Source organism: Tachypleus tridentatus, chromosome 7 (genome assembly GCF_004210375.1).
Source record: "Tachypleus tridentatus isolate NWPU-2018 chromosome 7, ASM421037v1, whole genome shotgun sequence".
NCBI lineage: Eukaryota > Metazoa > Arthropoda > Merostomata > Xiphosura > Limulidae > Tachypleus > Tachypleus tridentatus.
Window position 1 is genome coordinate 135224864 of NC_134831.1, and position 18546 is coordinate 135243409.

An 18546-nucleotide genomic window follows, 5' to 3' on the forward strand; every position below is an offset into this window, starting at 1 on the left:
GTTTTTTTACATACGCACTGTTCATAAATCTCGCAAAACGTAACCACATTTTCAAATTTTGGTATACACACTTCACTAAACCTCATTGGCTGTTACCAGAATTTCACAATTTTGCAGCCAGAAGCTTCTATGTACTGCAAATAAGAAGGCTGTAATCAAGCTTCCATTGTATATTTTTTCTCTCCCGGATTTCGTCAATTGTTAAAAGAAACAGTGAGTGGAAGAGCGACGGTGTCTTTCTAACTTTTGTCGACAATGAGAGCAATATTATGTGTTTATTGGGAGTCTAAGTTAAACACATTTTAGGCTTGGGTGATTTTTTGTCACTCGCATAATGGATTTCAGCAGACGTACGTCACGCTTCACTCGCTACTTTCACGAGCAGTTGCTAGTGCCAATAAACAGAATTTGAATTGAAGCCAGACAGGCGGAAGGCTGTGGTAGAAGCGAACAGATAAGAAATGTCATTTCAAGAATATTATCTGAACTAGAAGAGAGATTTGGCACCAGGTATAAGAATAACCACACATAAAAATTTAAACCTCTAAAGTGTTTTACTAATACCTATCTCAGAAAGTAATCATCCCATGTTAGTGAGGCTCATTAAACGTTACCTAACATTCAAAATGCATGAATATAGATAAGATTACAAATGCCCTTTCAAAAACACGTTTAATCTACGTTTTATTTCGCGGACTCGTTAAAATGGACCGTAGAAAATGTATTACTTGAAATTAATCAATTTAATATAGCACGCGCATTGTGTTAATAACCCGCTCAGATAAATAGTATTTATGACGCACTTGTTTTCGCTTTGCTAATGTTATTGCTAGCCTCCTACAAACAAATATTAAAGTCATTGTTTAAATAACTTGTGTTTTGTTTTCATCCAAATAGTAGGGCAAATAAGATATCAGAAGATTATAAAACATGTTTCATCCATTCCTTAAAATATTTACAATTAAGTAAATCCAACCAGTTGAAAAAATGTTATCCAAGCGAACATAACATTTAAACGAAGAAATGTTCCACATAATTATTATTATTAAACGATCCAGAACTCTTTTAATGATTTCATATTAGTGAGTGGAAGAAATGACAAATGTTTTGTTTTAATAAAAAGAGACTTAGGTTTTTGCCGAATCTTTCCTATAAGTCCCCCAATGGGACAATGTTAATTATTCTGATACACGACACTAAAATCAAGGATTCGATCCCCTCGGTAGACGTAGCAAATTGCCCAGTGTGGCTTTGCTGTAAAAAAACATAAACACACTCTTCCCTAAAATCCCGTCGCGCCAAACATGCTCGCCCTTTTAGCCGTGTGAGCGTTATAATGTGACGGTCAATCCCACTATTCGTTAGTAAAAGAGTAGCCCAAGAGTTGGCGGTGAATGGTGATGACTAGCTGCCTTCCCTCTAGCCTTACACTGCTAAATTAGGGACGGCTAGCGCAGATAGTCCTTGAGTAGCTTTGTGCGAATTTAAAAAAAACCAAAAAAACAAACCCTAAAATCAGAAATGGCCAACCTTATGACTACTAGAGGGCAAGGGAAGTTTTTGAAATATCTTATAAACAATATTGAAAAAAATTGAAAGAGGAATGTGAGAACTTACTGGTGTTCGGTAAATAAACTAAAGAAGGAGAGAAGGATAATACCAACACTTGCAATTGTCAAAAAAAAAAGGTAGAAAAGAAACAAAACAATCTCTTGCTAGTGATCGAATAAGGAGGGGGGGGCGATAATGCTTGCCACTAATTGGAAAAGAATGAGAAGTAAAGTGATGTCGAAAAATACACAAAGTGTGGCCCAAAGGGAGGAAACCAGTCCAAGGCACCCGCCGTCCAAAGCGGTTACTCTTGACCGAAGAGCAGGATTAATGGTCACTCTTATAACGCACCCAAGTTGAAAGTGCTAAGTATGTCCGGTAATACACGTTTCGAACATTGTACTCTTAGTCCTAGAGTACGATACGCTAACTACGTTCCAAGCACATATCAATGACAGCGTTTGGTCATCAAAATAAACAAAAGTAAAGGACAAGAATGGGATGGACACTAGTGGTCAGTGGAATACAAAAAAAAAAAATTATACTAATAAAAAGTTAATTTTTAAAAATTCAGTTACTGTTTTCATGATCTTGCTCTATTCTTATTTAAATATTTCGTTTCTTTATCTTCTCGTGAAAGAAACTGACATTAGCGATATACCAAACTAAATTCAACAAATTTAATGTTCGTTCAAGACATTTTAGATATAATAAATATACGCTAACAGATTCTTCTCAATATTTAACGAGACACGTCCTTCTTGATCAATAAACATTCGGGACTCATTGTACAAAATTAACTTATCTCTTATAATACTCTCTGTGTGCACAAGGAGAAAAAAAAACATAAACATTATACACTATCGTATCAAAAGAATGTAGATGGCGTTCTAGATTTTAACAAATAATTTACACAATTTTGAAATTCAAGGATGAGATTAATTGAATTGAACTAAAAATGAAGACAAGATTATTCGATTACGGGAACAGTTTTTCCTCGAAACATAATTACTTCTGACAAATAATTTTTCCGAAAGAAAAGAGTAAACAAATATTAATAAATTTTCTAAATCAATTTTGGTTAATGTCACGAAGTGTTTTGATTTCATTCGTTTATCAGAGAAATTTTAACAGTTTTGAAAAATTCTCAACCAAATTTTGTTAGTATCTGCAATCGCTTTGAAAATGGGTTCATGAAATAATTCGTCAATCACAATTAAGCGAATGATTGAAAAGAGAACACACGCACATCTTTATTAGCTGAAAGTTCTGATACCATAGTAATCTATTTAATTGAAATCTATTTATTAAATTTTCTTTATTTCCATCACTTAATATATTGTTTTCCATAGTTTAAATATCCATTAGATTTAGTAAGAAGTTAACGTTTGAGGTAGACAATTTGAGATTTTTTTTCCCATATACTAGAAAGTTAACATAAAGGAAATTACAAAATTTGTTTTAAAAAAACTGACATTATTATTTCATTTTCCGAAGAAAACCATTTAAAATAAATTTTAAAAGAATGTTTTTGCAGATATCAAACTTATATCTAAATATAAAGGAAAATCTTGGGTTCAAAAATTATCATTTGGTACCTTATGCGACAACAAAACTGAACAATTTGTTTTGAATTTCGCGCAAAGCTACACGAGGGCTATATATCTTGGTCGTCTCTAATTTAGCAGTGAAAGACTAGAGGGAAGGTAGTTAGTCATTACCACCCACCGCCAACTCTTGAGGCTACTGTTTTACCAATAGGCTGAAAAGTCTAGCATGTGAGGTATGACAGGGATTCGAACCCGCGGCAAATCAGATTAGGAATCGTGTGCTTTAACAAACTGGCCATACCGACTTAAACTGTAGGGATATATTCAACCTCTAATTTAAAATTACTGACTACAACGTAAACGACCAGTAAACCGTACACACCATACATACAGCTACTGTTAATCGAAAAGTGAAGCTGAGTGACATAGTTTATTATTGAAAGTACAGAACGTGTCTAGTGGTATCTAAAGAAACGAACGTTAGATCTTATGAACCGCAGACACCAGGCTAACCGACAAACATTCGCATAACATGAGCAAAAAATAAAACAACATTTATAAATAACAGTTAGTCGATGTTTTAGAAACAGTTTGCTAACTTAGTAATTTCAATTTGTATAAAACTTGGTCTTAAATATTCTCAAAGGAATACAATACTTTTTACTACCCTATTTGACAAACCTTTCTAAGCAGTTACATTTAGCTTTTCAATTTATATTTGGTATGTAAAAAACATCACCTTTAAAACGTTTACTGCTCGAAAGTCGTATGCATGCATAGCATAAATATAAATGTGCACACATACAATTTAAAACATCATAGATACAACAGTCAGGCTGAAATAATCGATTTGCATTTGCTACTTATATAGATGGCTCGAACATGGCCCAGTGTTGTGTTTATAGATCCAAGAGTCTCGGATTCTAATAACGCTACCAAACAGGTTAGCACTTTCAGCTTTGGATGTAATATAAGGGTGACAGTAAATCTCACTATTCGGGTACCTTCCTCTGTATCCGCAGTTCAAAGTTAGAAACTACTATTCTTGAACCATAGCTGTCCCATATCTGCATGATTAGCTCATATGGGCCCGGCATGGCCAGGTGGGTTAAGGCGTGCGACTCATAATCTGAGGGTTGCAGGTTTGCATCCCTGTCGCGCCAAAGATGCTCGCCCGTGGGGGCGTTATAATGTGACGGTCAATCCCACTATTCGTTGGTAAAAGAGTAGCCCAAGAGTTGGCGGTGGGTGGTGATGACTAGCTGCCTTCCCTCTAGTCTTACAATGCTAAATTAGGGACGGCTAGCGCAGATAGCCCTCAAGTAGCTTTGCGCGAAATTCAAAAACAAACAAACTTGCTTAGCTCACGGTGTTTACAAAGTGTCGTCGATGGGATCAAACAAACGAAACTTAAACGTCGTAATAGAGTCCTCTTTAATGTAACATAAATCCCTGTTAATTAAACCACTAATTATAATAAATATAAATCCATATTTACGTAGCATATAGCTGATATAAGATCAAAATTTGTCTCAAGTTTCGTGATTAGTCTTTCAAACTTTATTGTACACTTAATTGTATTTTTTATTAGTAGACGTAAGTCATCTTATCATTTATTTCCAGACATATTTTCCTATCTACTTCAAAAACATTAAAAAAGCGTTTCTAACTACACTAAGTTATTTAGTAACATAAACACTGGTTTCTTAGTTTGCTGCCACATCATAAATGGATTATTTCCTCTGAAATGTTTTATTTGAATGTATTTCAATTTTCAAAGACTCGACGGTAGAGTTACGAATCCTGTTTGTGTCTTCTTTCTATGCTACCTTTGATCACGCATGCGATTATTGTGTTCTGTACGGAAGCACACGCCCTTAATGGGCATGTTGAGTTTACTGGAGCAATATACATACCATCAGTTCAGTGTACCATTTGCGAACTATGTGACATGGGTGATCGATTGGGAACGGGACATAATGATCAATCATTATATGGTGCACTACAGTTCTTGATGAGAATCACTGTTACTGTTTTTTTAATTAAACATGCTCACAATGAAAGAAATAAAGCGAGGCCACTTGTTGAGAATCAGGAAATCTATAACCTAACATCTAGAATTAACTTTTCAAGGTAGCCTAAGAAAAGTCTCATAGAATTACGCATGGATTTTAGATGGAGCATTTCAAGACATTGATACTTTTAAGACTCAAACAAGGCATAGTTCGTAAGTTCTCTCTCGCGGGGAACATTATCCTTGTTTCTTTATTTTGTGGAATTTCGTGGAAAGCTTTTCGAATACTACCTGAATTAGCTGTTCCTAATTTATAACTGATGGAAGACACTAGTTAACAATACCAATTTATGCCTATAAAAAGTGAGATTGATCGTAACATTATAGCACTTCTATGACTGAAAGGACAAGCATGTTTGATAACTGGATTCGAATCCGCGACCTGAAGATTGGGAGTCGAACGCCCTAACCATCGGACCATTCTAGACCATCATTATCCTATCCGAACAAAATGTTAACAACCGACTAAGAAACTCTTCGGCTGCTCTTGGAATGTTATATATTTAAGACTTGATAACCCTGAGCATTCAGTTGTTCAACAATTCTTACAAAATTCCCACTTCAAACGTGAAGAATGCAGCCTTCACCATAACATCCCACTACAACCTTCCATGTTGAAACAATACGATCATCTGTTCATTTTTTGTCTTCTAGCCCATGATTGGCTATTACTTCGAAAATATGAGAAGTTACTATTATTACTTCACAAATTTCATGACATACTGTCAAAATTACGTTATTAACAGGCTCTCACAAAAACCAGACACATCACGAGCATTTTTTAGAAACGATAAACGTTTCGTATATACCAGCCCTTTCAAATAGCTCACTGTTGCAGGCCTAAGTAATGATTCACAAAAGACTAGAATGGACATATTAAAGCAACTAAATTTGTTGTAATTTTTATCATTTTCCACGATTCTAAAAAGTGTGTGTCCCATGGTAGTAGTATAGCGGTAAGTCTTCTGTTTTACATTGCTAAAATCGAGTGTTCGATTCTCCTTGGTGGACACAACAGATAGCCTCATTTGACTTTGCTATAAGAAAACACACACTTCTAAAAAGTAAATTTTCTCATGCTCTTACAACAGTTTTTACCAACCTAAACACTTTTTGGCTGCTTTGACATAAAATTCTTGAATGGTCTCAGGACATTCATGCATTAAGTCTGTTGCTTACAGATGTAGAAACTTCAAACATTTAACATCTTATATGTTTTACTGTTATGTTCTTTAATTCAATACGATGTAATGTCTTATACAAAAAACACTCTTAACTTTTTATTTAGTTTGTTTTTTAGAGCATTGCAGCATTGGATTACTTGTTGTGTTCTCCGCGCGGAATTGAGCCCAGGAATTTCTTTGTAAGTCTGTAGAACTAATGCTTTTTTTTCTCGGCATGGCCAGGTGATTAGAGCGCTCAACCCGTAATCTGAGGATCGCGGGTTCGAATCCCAGTTACACCAAACATGCTTGTCCTTTCAACCGTGAGGTCTTTATAATGTGACAATCAAGCTCACTATCTGTTGGTAAAAGAGTAGTCCAAGAGTTGGCGGTAGGTGGTGATGACTAGCTGCCTTCCCTCTAGTCTTACACTACTAAATTAGGGACGACTAGTGCAGATAGTCCTCGTGTAGCTTTCAGTGAAATTCAAACCAAACGTATTCCTTTGTCAGATTAAAATCAACGTAAACGTAACTGTAACCTCAATGCAGGCTTTTTTGTTACTTAGTATTACGTATCAAACAACGATCTGACACTTACAGATAAGAGCAAATAGGAATTTACTATTTACGGCTAATCAAATTCAACTCCGTTTTTTGCTGTGGGACCGTAATTTTCTTTCTTTCTCTGTATTAACGTTACAGAATGTTGGCTGACAGTATTCGTGCAAAATATCAGTGTTTTATTGTGTCATGAAATTAACGATTCGTTTAGCTAAATACTGTGCTGGAATATGATTACATCTTTGTAGAATGTGCTATATCTACGTAGTCTGTAGATACAGTGTTAGCGGCTGTCTAGCTTTCCTTATTCATAAGTCTCGTACTGAGAATAAGTTGATTAGTTTGAATATAGTTGTCGTGACCATATTGGATGAATATTAATACAATTGATAATGAAGCTGTGATTTGATACGAGCAAATGTGAAGACAGAAAACAGTAGATCTTCGGCTAAGAAGTGCTTATGGAACACTTACATAAGTAGTTTCTGCTTCAGTCGTTTTCGTCAGAGAGATTTTCATTTGTGTAAGTAGAGAGAAAATGAACATGGAGTTTTTTTGTTACAGTTCTTGCTCATAAGCAAATATTAATCATCTCATATTAATTTGAATTTTTGTTCATCGGTTCTGTTCTATTGCACACAGCATCTATCGACTTCCCAGTAAAGCGAAACGTTTTATACGCAATTTGACAAACACCATTTTATTATTTTGTCATGATTCTCAAATGCTTGACTGTAAAACCTACTTTGAACAGAAATCGGGTTTCGATACATTTGGTGGGCCCATTTTGTAGCATTTTGCTTAACTACAAACAAATAAACAGACACAAATAATTCTACCATGATTTAGAATATTGAAAATACCGAACTCGTTTTGATTTCATTTATAGTTTGATGCTAAAAAGTGGATTTATTCTATACTGCCTTTTGATAAACTATTATTTAAAGTTAATGTGTTTTCAATTTAGTTTTTGTGACTAACCACATTGAAACATAAAATATGTTTTTTTTAAAAAAAACCAGTATTTCAGCATTCGAATCATAAGAAAATTTGGTATCCTGATATTTCAGTAATCTTACAAATTTTATGAATCCAGTTTTCACTCCCACTCCCACGATAAGAAAACCTATTTACCTGACTTTCAGGAATTTTGCCAATTTTCTGGAGCCAACATTCTCATCAGCCATAAGAATAAAGTCCAGTATCTTGGTATTTTAGCATATCAATCAATTTTCTTGACATAACATTCCCTCTAATCATAAGAAAGTCCGGTATCCCATTATTTCACCCAACTAACCAATGGTCTGCAGATATCATTCATTGCAGTCACAAGAGAATCCATTATACACGGGCATTTTGGTTAACGCTGAAGGCAACCTGTACTCCAATCATTAAAAAAAAGCTATTTTTGACATTTCAACATCCTTGCCAATTTTTTGGAGCCAGTCTTTGCTCCAGCCATACGAAGTTTTATTATCCCAACATTTCAACAGCCATGCCATTTTCCTCGAGCCAGTCCACGCTCCAGCAATATGAAGTTTCATATCCAAATATTTCAACAATCTTACCAGTCTTTACTCCAAACATGTCAAAGTTTGGTACATTACTATGTTGACTAATTTGACTTTTCTGAAACAACATGTCATTGAGTTTGTAAAGTCAAACAGTGTAAAAAAAGGAAATAAGTATATTCTTATTTGCATTTGACTTTAAAAATGTGGATTTATTTTACCATCTCGGACCTTGTATGTAAAGTATTACACTATAAATGTTAGTCAACAAAACAGTGCATACACTAGAAATAATAGATAAAAGTGTTCAGTGTAAAGCTATGACATCGTAACACGAACATTTATATCACTAAAACCTCAGATAAGTTTTAAACACAGAAAAGAGAAATAAGTAACAACCAACAGCGAAAACAAAAACAGTTACTGGTTGAAACATCCTAAAACTATATTAATGATAAAAAATTTAATAATTGAAACTGAATTTAGTCGTTCATTGGGTTGTGCTTTACAGTGTAAATATATGGATGTGTTTTTGGTTTCCAGTGAAACGTTAGGTCGTAACCCTCTAGTTCAGTAGTCCGTGGTTTACAATGTTTATCAGGACATGTATGTATTTTCCAGTAAAATATTAAGTCACAACCCTAATGTCTTCATAAACTACTGTCAGTTAAATCACCAACTTTTGTTTTGTTCATTTTTCTGCTATATTTTTCCTTATTCAGACAGAACTTACTTTTTGGCATAATCACTGCTAAACACGTTCATGAAGATGTCTGTGTTGTATCTGATCTATAACACAGACATTATTTTTTATAAAATAAATTATACAGGGCTACTTAACTTAAATTGGAAATATTTCCACTAAAGCGATTTGCATATTGAACCACAAAGTAAACAAACGAAGATAGAAATCGCAATTATTCTCTATCGTGCAATATACGCATTCAATAACCCACGTATTTGTATTTCAAAGTGAAAGGAAGATAAAAACGGTATTGCAACTGATTTTCCAAATAAACCAATATTAAGTTGCATTAAAAGTTACAAACTAAATGTGTTAACGTAACCATGACTTTATAACAAAAATAAAAATGATTATAAAATTTCTGAATTCAGTTTAGAAATCATTTGTAAGACAAAAGAAACAGTAAATTAATTTATTGTTACTGAACTTTCAACTTTACGTGTTTCTTATTCAATAAACTATTTACTTGGTAGAATGCAGCTTGCTTAAAACCCTGTAATTTTTTTTCCAACTGAAAAAAAACTTTAAATATCACTATGCACTTCTGCGAACTTGATTTACTCTGATTACATCAACCGTTTAATATATAACAGAAACATAAGAGTCACTTTTAATGCATACAACATTACGAATGGCTATGTATATTTCAAGTTCATTGCACTTAATTCATTAAGTGCATCATTTAGCTCTACCAATACACATGACGACATTCCATCTATCCAATAATAAAACGAAAGTGTTTAAAAAAATTATAATTGGTATATCGTTATTGGGATAAAAGGTTTTTGCAAGTCCTTGCAGGAAATGACAAACAATGCTCTGATTTGGAATACAAAACAATTATTGCTTTGCAAAAACAAATTCAGGCAATGAAGCAAAAACAATTAAGTTTATTAAATAATATCTTGCACTAGAACAAACTAAAAATCAGTGCCACAGAATACTTGTCTTCTATATTGTAGAATCAGTGTTATAGACTACTTATCTTCCTTATCTTTAGGTCCTGCATGGCCAGGTGAGTTACGGCGTTCGACTCGTAATCTGAGGGTCGTGGGTTCTAATCCCCGTGGGGGCGTTATAAGTTACAATCAATCTCACTATCTGTTGGTAAAAAAACAGTCCAAGAGTTGGCGGTAGGTAGTGATGACTAGCTGCCTTCCCTCTAGTCTTACACTGCTAAATTAGGGACGGCTAATTCAATTTAAGTGATTCGTGTAGCTTTGCGTGAAATTCCTAAACAAACAAACAATCCTTATATTGTAGAATCACTGCCATAGAATACTTGTCTTCTATCTTATAGAATCAGTGTCTTAGAACATTCGTCTTCTATCTTATAGAATCAGTGTCTTAGAACATTCATCTTCTATCTTGTAGAATCAGTGCTACAAAGTTTTATTAGGTAATGAGATTTTATATGAAAACGGTTGCGGACTGCGGACCAGAGATGTTTTAACTGTGTCTCATACTATGCAACTTCAATAACAAATAATGTAAAATACGATAAAGGTGTAACAAAATAATAAGAGAAAATCCAGACAAACTTATTATAAAAAACGAAAACAAAAATTTGTAATCACACTTAATTACCTAATGTGTAAGATAGGATATATTCATTTTTGCTATAACGAATATTTCTCATTTGTCAAATCATTAAGCCTAATCACATTGGGTGACAGGCTAAAAGAATGATTATATTTAAGATATACATAATATTCAAGTTTTTATAAAACGTTGACAAAATGATTCATGAACAAGATGAGACTCAATAAACGTGACTTTAAGTAAAAAAAACAACAAAACATGCCATCAGTCATGCAGAGAAAGAATGCTGTATCACGCAAAACGCTTCTTGGTGTACTCTAGCAAAACTAGCACTTCTGAAGTAAGACATTGACGAAGCGACATATTTACCTGTTGTAAAACTTTCTCCATTTATTAGCAATTTGTTAAGTTTTAGAAAATGAAAGGTGATAAATTAAACTCGTTGTTGAAATATTTCAACACTTTGCCAGGAATAATAAAATTGTAAGCACTTTTCCTACATCCGATAAGATTAGGATATTAATGAGCTACAATAAGACAGACAGGAACGCACAAGTATGATTTTTATTAATCAGGAAGGAATTCGACATTTCAGTTTCCAATCTGGTCGACACCTTATTCTCAATTGTATTTAACAGAGAAGATTAGCTTAGGGTTCATGTAATGCCATCTCTAACTTCAAAATATTGACAGCTATCAGTCAGTAACACCCGCCGCAGCAAGATCTTTGCCTGGCTCTTCAACCGAATACCAAGAATGACTATTGTTTTTGTAATGCTGAAAGTGAAAAATGTTTATAGCGAATCACATCTAATACCACAGGTAGGTTACGTCCAACCATGAAAGGGAAGAAAAGAAAAATTGGTAAGAAAAGTTTGGCGGTTCGGAACAGGTGAGTAGAGTTCACAGATACAAAGGTCTGTAATAAATATACATTTGTTTGAGGCAACAGTAAACAACATAATTAAGAAGGATCTGCCTTTGGAAACGAGGCCAAGATAAGTGGTTAAGTTATACCTTCTGCTCAACCATTGCACCTGTCAAACAGCTGGAAACAAGTGATTATGCCATTCAATATGAAGACAAACCAATAAGTTTCTGTGCTATCATTCTATTAAAACAGGCACTAAAAACCCGTCATCCTCGTACATTAGGTAGATTATGGAAAGCATCAAAAGCAAGTGGTGTGTTTGTTTGACAAGACAATCTTTTGCAATGGAAAATATGCTGCAAAGCTTTCGTCAAGATGAACAGGACGGGATTTGACATCATAAACTGTAACAAGGTGGTGAAACTACGATTTCTTTTAACATAACGTGCTTATCCACTGTATATAATTATGTGTAATACAGCAGAAAACAGGGTGTTACTTAATTGCACGATATAAAGGTTGTGCATTAATCGTTATGTAAATTAAAGATTGTCATTCATGAATATTCATTTGTCTATGTGATGTTGTGTGATGACAACAATTAAACTAGCATTAATCTCAGACAAGTATCCGTCGTTTCTGATGTTCATTAAAGAATTTTAGATGTCGACTGAACATTCAGGATAGTTTTATGTCGAAATTAAAAGAAGTGAACACTTGTATATTCAGGTTTAATCCTCGAATGAACTACTCGATTTTACATCGTTCCACGCGATGGGAGTCCACGTATTACATCCTATAGATCACTCTTACGTTTCTACCACGTACGACACACACTATAAAGAATGGATTAAATAACCATTTGTTTGTTTTTGAATTTCGCGCAAAGATACACGAGAGCTATCCTCGTTAGCCGTCTCTAATTTAGCAGTGTAAGACTAGAAGGAAGGCAGCTAGTCATCACCACCCACCGTCAACTCTTAGGCTACTCTTTTTACCAACGAATAGTGGGATCGACTGTCACTTTATAACGCCCCCACGGCTGGAAAGGTGAACATATTTGTTGCGACGTGGTATGCGAACCCGCGACCCTCAAATTACGAGTCACACTCCTTAACCCACTTGACCATGCCGGGCCGCTTAAATTGTTATAAGTATAAGTCAGTTTTATATTTAAAACTAGTGTTTAGTTGAGTGTATTTCAGTATTATTTAATTTTGTCTTTGGGTGGTTTTGTGTGTGTAAATCGCATTGATAGAGGGAACCTGTAACCAACAGAGACAAGATTCTAAAATCAAACTGATGCATATGTTGACTAAAAACAAACCGTTTTAAAACACGATAGGCTCTATACAGGTAGCTCTAGGACTAAAAGATAAACTTATTTTGCGTGAATACATTATAAAATAATGAAATATTAGCACACTCTATGTTATTTTATGTAATGTAAAATATAAGAGAGAATTCTTTGTTTGTTTTGAATTTCGCGCAAAGCTACTCGAGAGCTAACTGCGCTAGCCGTCCCTAATTTAGCAGTATAAGACTAGAGGGAAGGAAGCTAGTCATCATCACCCACCGCCAACTCTTGGGCTACTCTTTTACCAAAGAATATGAGATTGACCGTCACATTATAACGTTCCCATGGCTGAAAAGGTGAGCATGTTTGGTGCGACGGGGATGCGAACTTGTGACCCTCAAATTACGAGTCGCACGCCTTAACCCACTTGGCTATGTCGGACCATGTGAGAGAAGTTTGTATGTTACAGATCGAATCAAGGTTAACATGTTTTTACTTCTTGTGACTCTCTGTTCTTATGGTAATTTCTCAGATACTGAACCGCTAAAAAAAGAGAGTAGGGAATTGTAACCTAAGTTTACCAAGCTGTATCCTAGTAACGAAGAAAGATAAACATCTTTATCGACATCAGGGTATCAAATTTTTCTCACTTCCTTTTGAAGTTTTCAGATAATAACTCCAGCTCTTTTACTTTTACTGTCGGCTAAAATCTTTAAAGAGAACCATCATCAGAATATACTATGAGTCGGAGCATGTGTTTATATTGCAGAGTATTAGAGTTTCACGTGTTTCTGTACGTCAAAACTGAGATGTCTGACAAGTGTAAGCTTCTCGCAGACATCAACCCCTTCCCCCCTGGGATGACGACGTGCAAACTATTAAAGGCGAACAATGTGTGGTTTTTTTAACGATAAGGAAAGTCGTTTTGCTAAGAAGTAGGAGGTAATGAGTCTACAGACTACCATTTTGTGTTAGATGCAAATATATACAGTAAAAACGAAAGTCAAGGCTTTAATTTTTACGAGTAGAAATATTGTTTCAGATTCCTAGTGAAATAGCCAAGTAGTTTTACATAATCTGACAATTTAAAAAAGTGCTTACGGCTAATAATGTTGAGAGCTTATTCCTTATATTTTTTTATAGAAATTCTCAGTTAAGTTACACGTAATATGAAGATGAGTGTCTATCCACGGCTCACGAAGCAATTTGTATGTAATCATAATCCAAAAATCCGTTTAAAATTATCTTTCTATAATTATGTCGCTCGAGATATAGATGTGGTTTATACTAAGCCTCTAAGTGGCACAGCGGTAAGTCTACGGATTTTACACTGCTAAAATGAGGGGTTCGATTCCCCTTGGTGGACTCAGCTGATGGTCTGATATGGCTTTGCTGTAAGAAAAACACACCACACTTATACCAAATAATAGAATACGTCGTATTTTTATTTTATGGCAGATATTTGTAAAATTCGCAAGAACATAGATTTTAGAAATACTTGTTTTGTTTGTTTTGGAATTTCGCACAAAGCTACTCGAGGGCTATCTATGCTAGCCGTCCCTAATATAGCAGTGTAAGACTAGAGAGAAGGCAAGCAAGTCATCACCACCCACCGCCAACTCTTGGGCTACTCTTTTACCAACGAATAGTGTGATTGACCGTCACATATAACGCCCCCACGGCTGGGAGGGCGAGCATGTTTGGCGCGACCGGGGTGCTAACCCGCGACCCTCACATAACGAGTCGCACGCCTTAACACGCTTGGTTTAGAAATACGTTTATTTGTTTGTTTTGAATTTCGCGCAAAGCAACTCGAGGACTACCTGCACTAATTTAGCAGTGTAAGACTAGAAGGAAGGCAGCTAGTCACCACCACTCACCTCCAACTCTTGGACTACACTGTTACCAACAAATAGTGTGATTGACCGTCACATTATAACGCTCCCACTGCTGAAAGGGCGAACACGTTGGGTGTGACAGTGATTCGAACCTACGACCCTTGGATTACGAGTAGAGAGCCTTAACCACCTGGCCATGCCGGGCCTTAGAAATGTGTCGCTGCTCTTCTTATGAAAGTATTTTTACTTTTGTTTGTAGAACTTAACACAGACAATTTGCTCTATCTACAAGCGTTTCGAGATTCGAAATTTAGATATTTTTATTTGCTTTTCTTAATTGGAAGATTCAGAAGAGTTGCCCACCCCACCATACCTACTGTTTGGCACAGTTTTATTTATATATAAGCGAATTCCATTCATACAAAAAAAACAGAAAAATTGCTACAGACATACTTACATCTTACATATTATTTGCAAAGAGTTTTTAAGTCTGTTTCCAAAATTATCGTATTGAAGCCATTTTGTTTTTATTATCATTATATTATTTTAAACACATTTTTATTTAGAAACCCCCATCCTCTTTCTATATCGAATCTCTGGATCTCTACATTATTATTTTTTTTATTTCACACACACATTCAGCAGACTGTGCTAAATTATAAATCCCTAGTGGCTTGGCGATAAAATCTGTGGATTTATAATGTTAAACAAACAAAAACAAAAAAAGTGTATTGATACCCTTGGTAGAAACAACACAATTAGTATATTAGATAGTTTTGCGCTTAACTCTGAACAAAGTTAACTTCTGAAGTCACTGATTAGATTTATTTTGTTCACTTCGAAATTTTGAATTTACGATATACGTTTTTTAACACTGACTGGAGTTTATTATTAGACACAAGTTCTAAAATACATACAATACTTTTATAATGATAATATTTGCAGAATAAAACTACTGAAGAAGTCGTGAGGAGAAATTTTGGTTTGTTTGTTTTGAATTTTGCGCAAAGCTACACGAGGGCTATCTGCACTAGCTCTCCCTAATATATGAGTGTAAGACCAGAGGGAAGGCAGCTAGTAGTTGCCACCAACTGCCAACTCTTGGACTACTCTTTTACCAACAAATAGTGGGATTGACCGTAACATTATTATAACGTTCCCACGGCTAATAAAGCGAACATGTTTGGTGTGAGGGGGATTCGAATCCGCGACTCTCGGATTAAGAGTCAAGTGGCTTAACCGCCGGACCTGGGAGAAATTTCAGGTTATACTAGGAATGGTATTCTAGAAATAGAGGTCGTATCGTATCTATTTCAGAACAAACTATTTGCCATATAAAGCCTTTAAACTATAATATCTAATGATTTTTTTTAGTAGATGCAAAACATTTCAAGAAAAAGGTTAATTTTGGATAATATTAAGCTTTTACCCCATATCAACAGTTTGCTTTAAACACACTTTTGATGCTGGTTACTTTGAAAAACTTATAGTTTTAAACGATTTATCAAAATAATACTACATGAAATGGGCTTCGAAGGTGTGCACCTGGATATTGTTATTCATCTACGAGCAACATTTTATATGAAAAAAAAACACATAGAAAAGAAACTTTACCTCCGTAGTTCCAAGAGAAAAGAACCTAGAACATAAAATTTTGCACCCATGCTAAGTGGACTTTGAGGGTGTGCACTTTGGTATCATTTCTTGTCCTAGCCACGTGCGTGCGAGCATGTGCATCTTTTATAATGGGGCAAGCTAGCTAAAAAACACATAGAAAAGAAGTGGTTTCTTATATTACAAATAGAAAGCACAGAGAGACACTTTCCACTACTAGGTAAAAAAATTAACTCCCTTAACATCTCTTATTTTTAACTTGTAGAAAGTAGCTTGCGTAGTTTATAAAATGACAATCGTAGCTTGAAGTTGCAAAGTTTGCTAAAGAACAGACTAGGCTTAGTAATGAGAGATTATCGTAGAAACCTCTGCCTAAAGTAAAACTGTACAGAAGTAATTAACCAGCCGTCTTTATTTCATTGATTCTGAGGTACGATGAATGCACACAGCATCTTACATCTTATCTTATTATCCGGTAACTGTCATTGTTTATAGATTTTTTTATTTAAAATAAAAAGTCAAAATTATCAGATTGTCATTTTTGTTTAACGTTGGTTCGAGGTTTTTCCAAGATTTGCTAGAAAGTTATGTTGACAGTTGTTTACGCTTTTATAGTTCTAATTTTGTAAGTTTTATTTTTAAGGTGCGCATTTTACTCTCCTTTCGTTTGCTGTTTATGTTAATACAATATGTTTTGTTGTTTGTGTGTGTGCGTGTTTTATTTGTTCATTGTACATTGATTAAATTGAGAGAATGACTTTTAAAGTCTAAAATCAGGTTGATATCGTAATGATTTATACCAAAGAATGCAACTCACAATGGACTATGTGAACATATTTTCAGGAACGTCATCCTGAACGGCCATAACCAAGTCACAACACCACTAGCACAGTTATAGCAAAATTTCTTCAAATCTCTAGTGTGGTTTATCGAACTTCTTGAAAAAGATCACAAAGTGAAATTTTCCAGATAGTTCGTATTGCGGTAGTGCTGTAAAATCTTTAGTATTCTACAAGCGAACAGATCACAAGTGGACGGGTCAAAAATCTGTAGGGTTAGAAACAAGGATATGAATAAGTTCCATTCATTCAAGTACTAACTGAACCAAGGTGGTTGTGCAGAAAGTGTCGTCCTTTTTAAATGGAGAACTGAACCAATAATTGCCAATACTGGAGTCAGAAGAACAGACATGCGATGAGAACGGGCTAAACACAACATCCACAAAATGTTAACCTTTGAGTTGGTTTAGCGTGTAACCGTATTGTTAGCTCATCTTGTCTACTTTATATGACAGTTTCCTGGAATGCGAACTTGAACTTTATTTTTAAAAGGATTGTTTTTCTTCTCCTCACAAAATGGAGATCATCTTAATGATGTGCGTATCTCTGTTTCGACGTGTTGCCAAAAAGGGACATATGAATGCTCGCCACGTCCTACTGCCCTCACTGTTTCACACCTAGCAATACTTTTGAAGAGCTTGAGCATTCTATCCTCAACTGTATCAGTTTCATGGAAATTATTTTCTAGGGTTTTAATACAGCTCGTAGTGAACATGGAATTTTGCTTCCATCTGTTACATGGATTAGTCTTTATCAATGAGGGGCCTGGCATGGCCTAGCGCGTAAGGCGTGCGACTCGTAATCCGAGGGTCGCGGGTTCGCGCTCGCGTCGCGCCAAACATGCTCGCCCTCCCAGCCGTGGGAGCGTTATAATGTGACGGTCAATCCCACTATTCGTTGGTAAAAGAGTAGCCCAAGAGTTGGCGGTGGGTGGTGATGACTAGCTGCCTTTCCTCTAGTCTTACACTGCTAAATTAGGGACGGCTAGCACAGATAGCCCTCGAGTAGCTTTGTGCGAAATTCCAAAAACAAAACAAATCAAACAACCTTTATCAATGAAAAATATGATGTCTGACTATTTAACACTTAGGTCCTGGGAGTCATTAGTACACTCACTGGGAATCATTAGATAATATGATTACCTGACCTTTTATGGGCATTACTTTGATGTAAAACTGCCTGATTGGCTGGAAAAGATAGTACTTGTATAAATTAAAGTCACATGACTGAATCTGGTGCATCTAATAAATGAGTAAGCATGTGATAGTTGAGTTTTATGGTTATTTCAGTCATTCTCCGTATTCGTAATTATATCTAACATTGTATACAACCACCTTGTACCGAGTAACTTAAGGGAAAAAGAAAATAAATTATGATGTTTCTAAGCT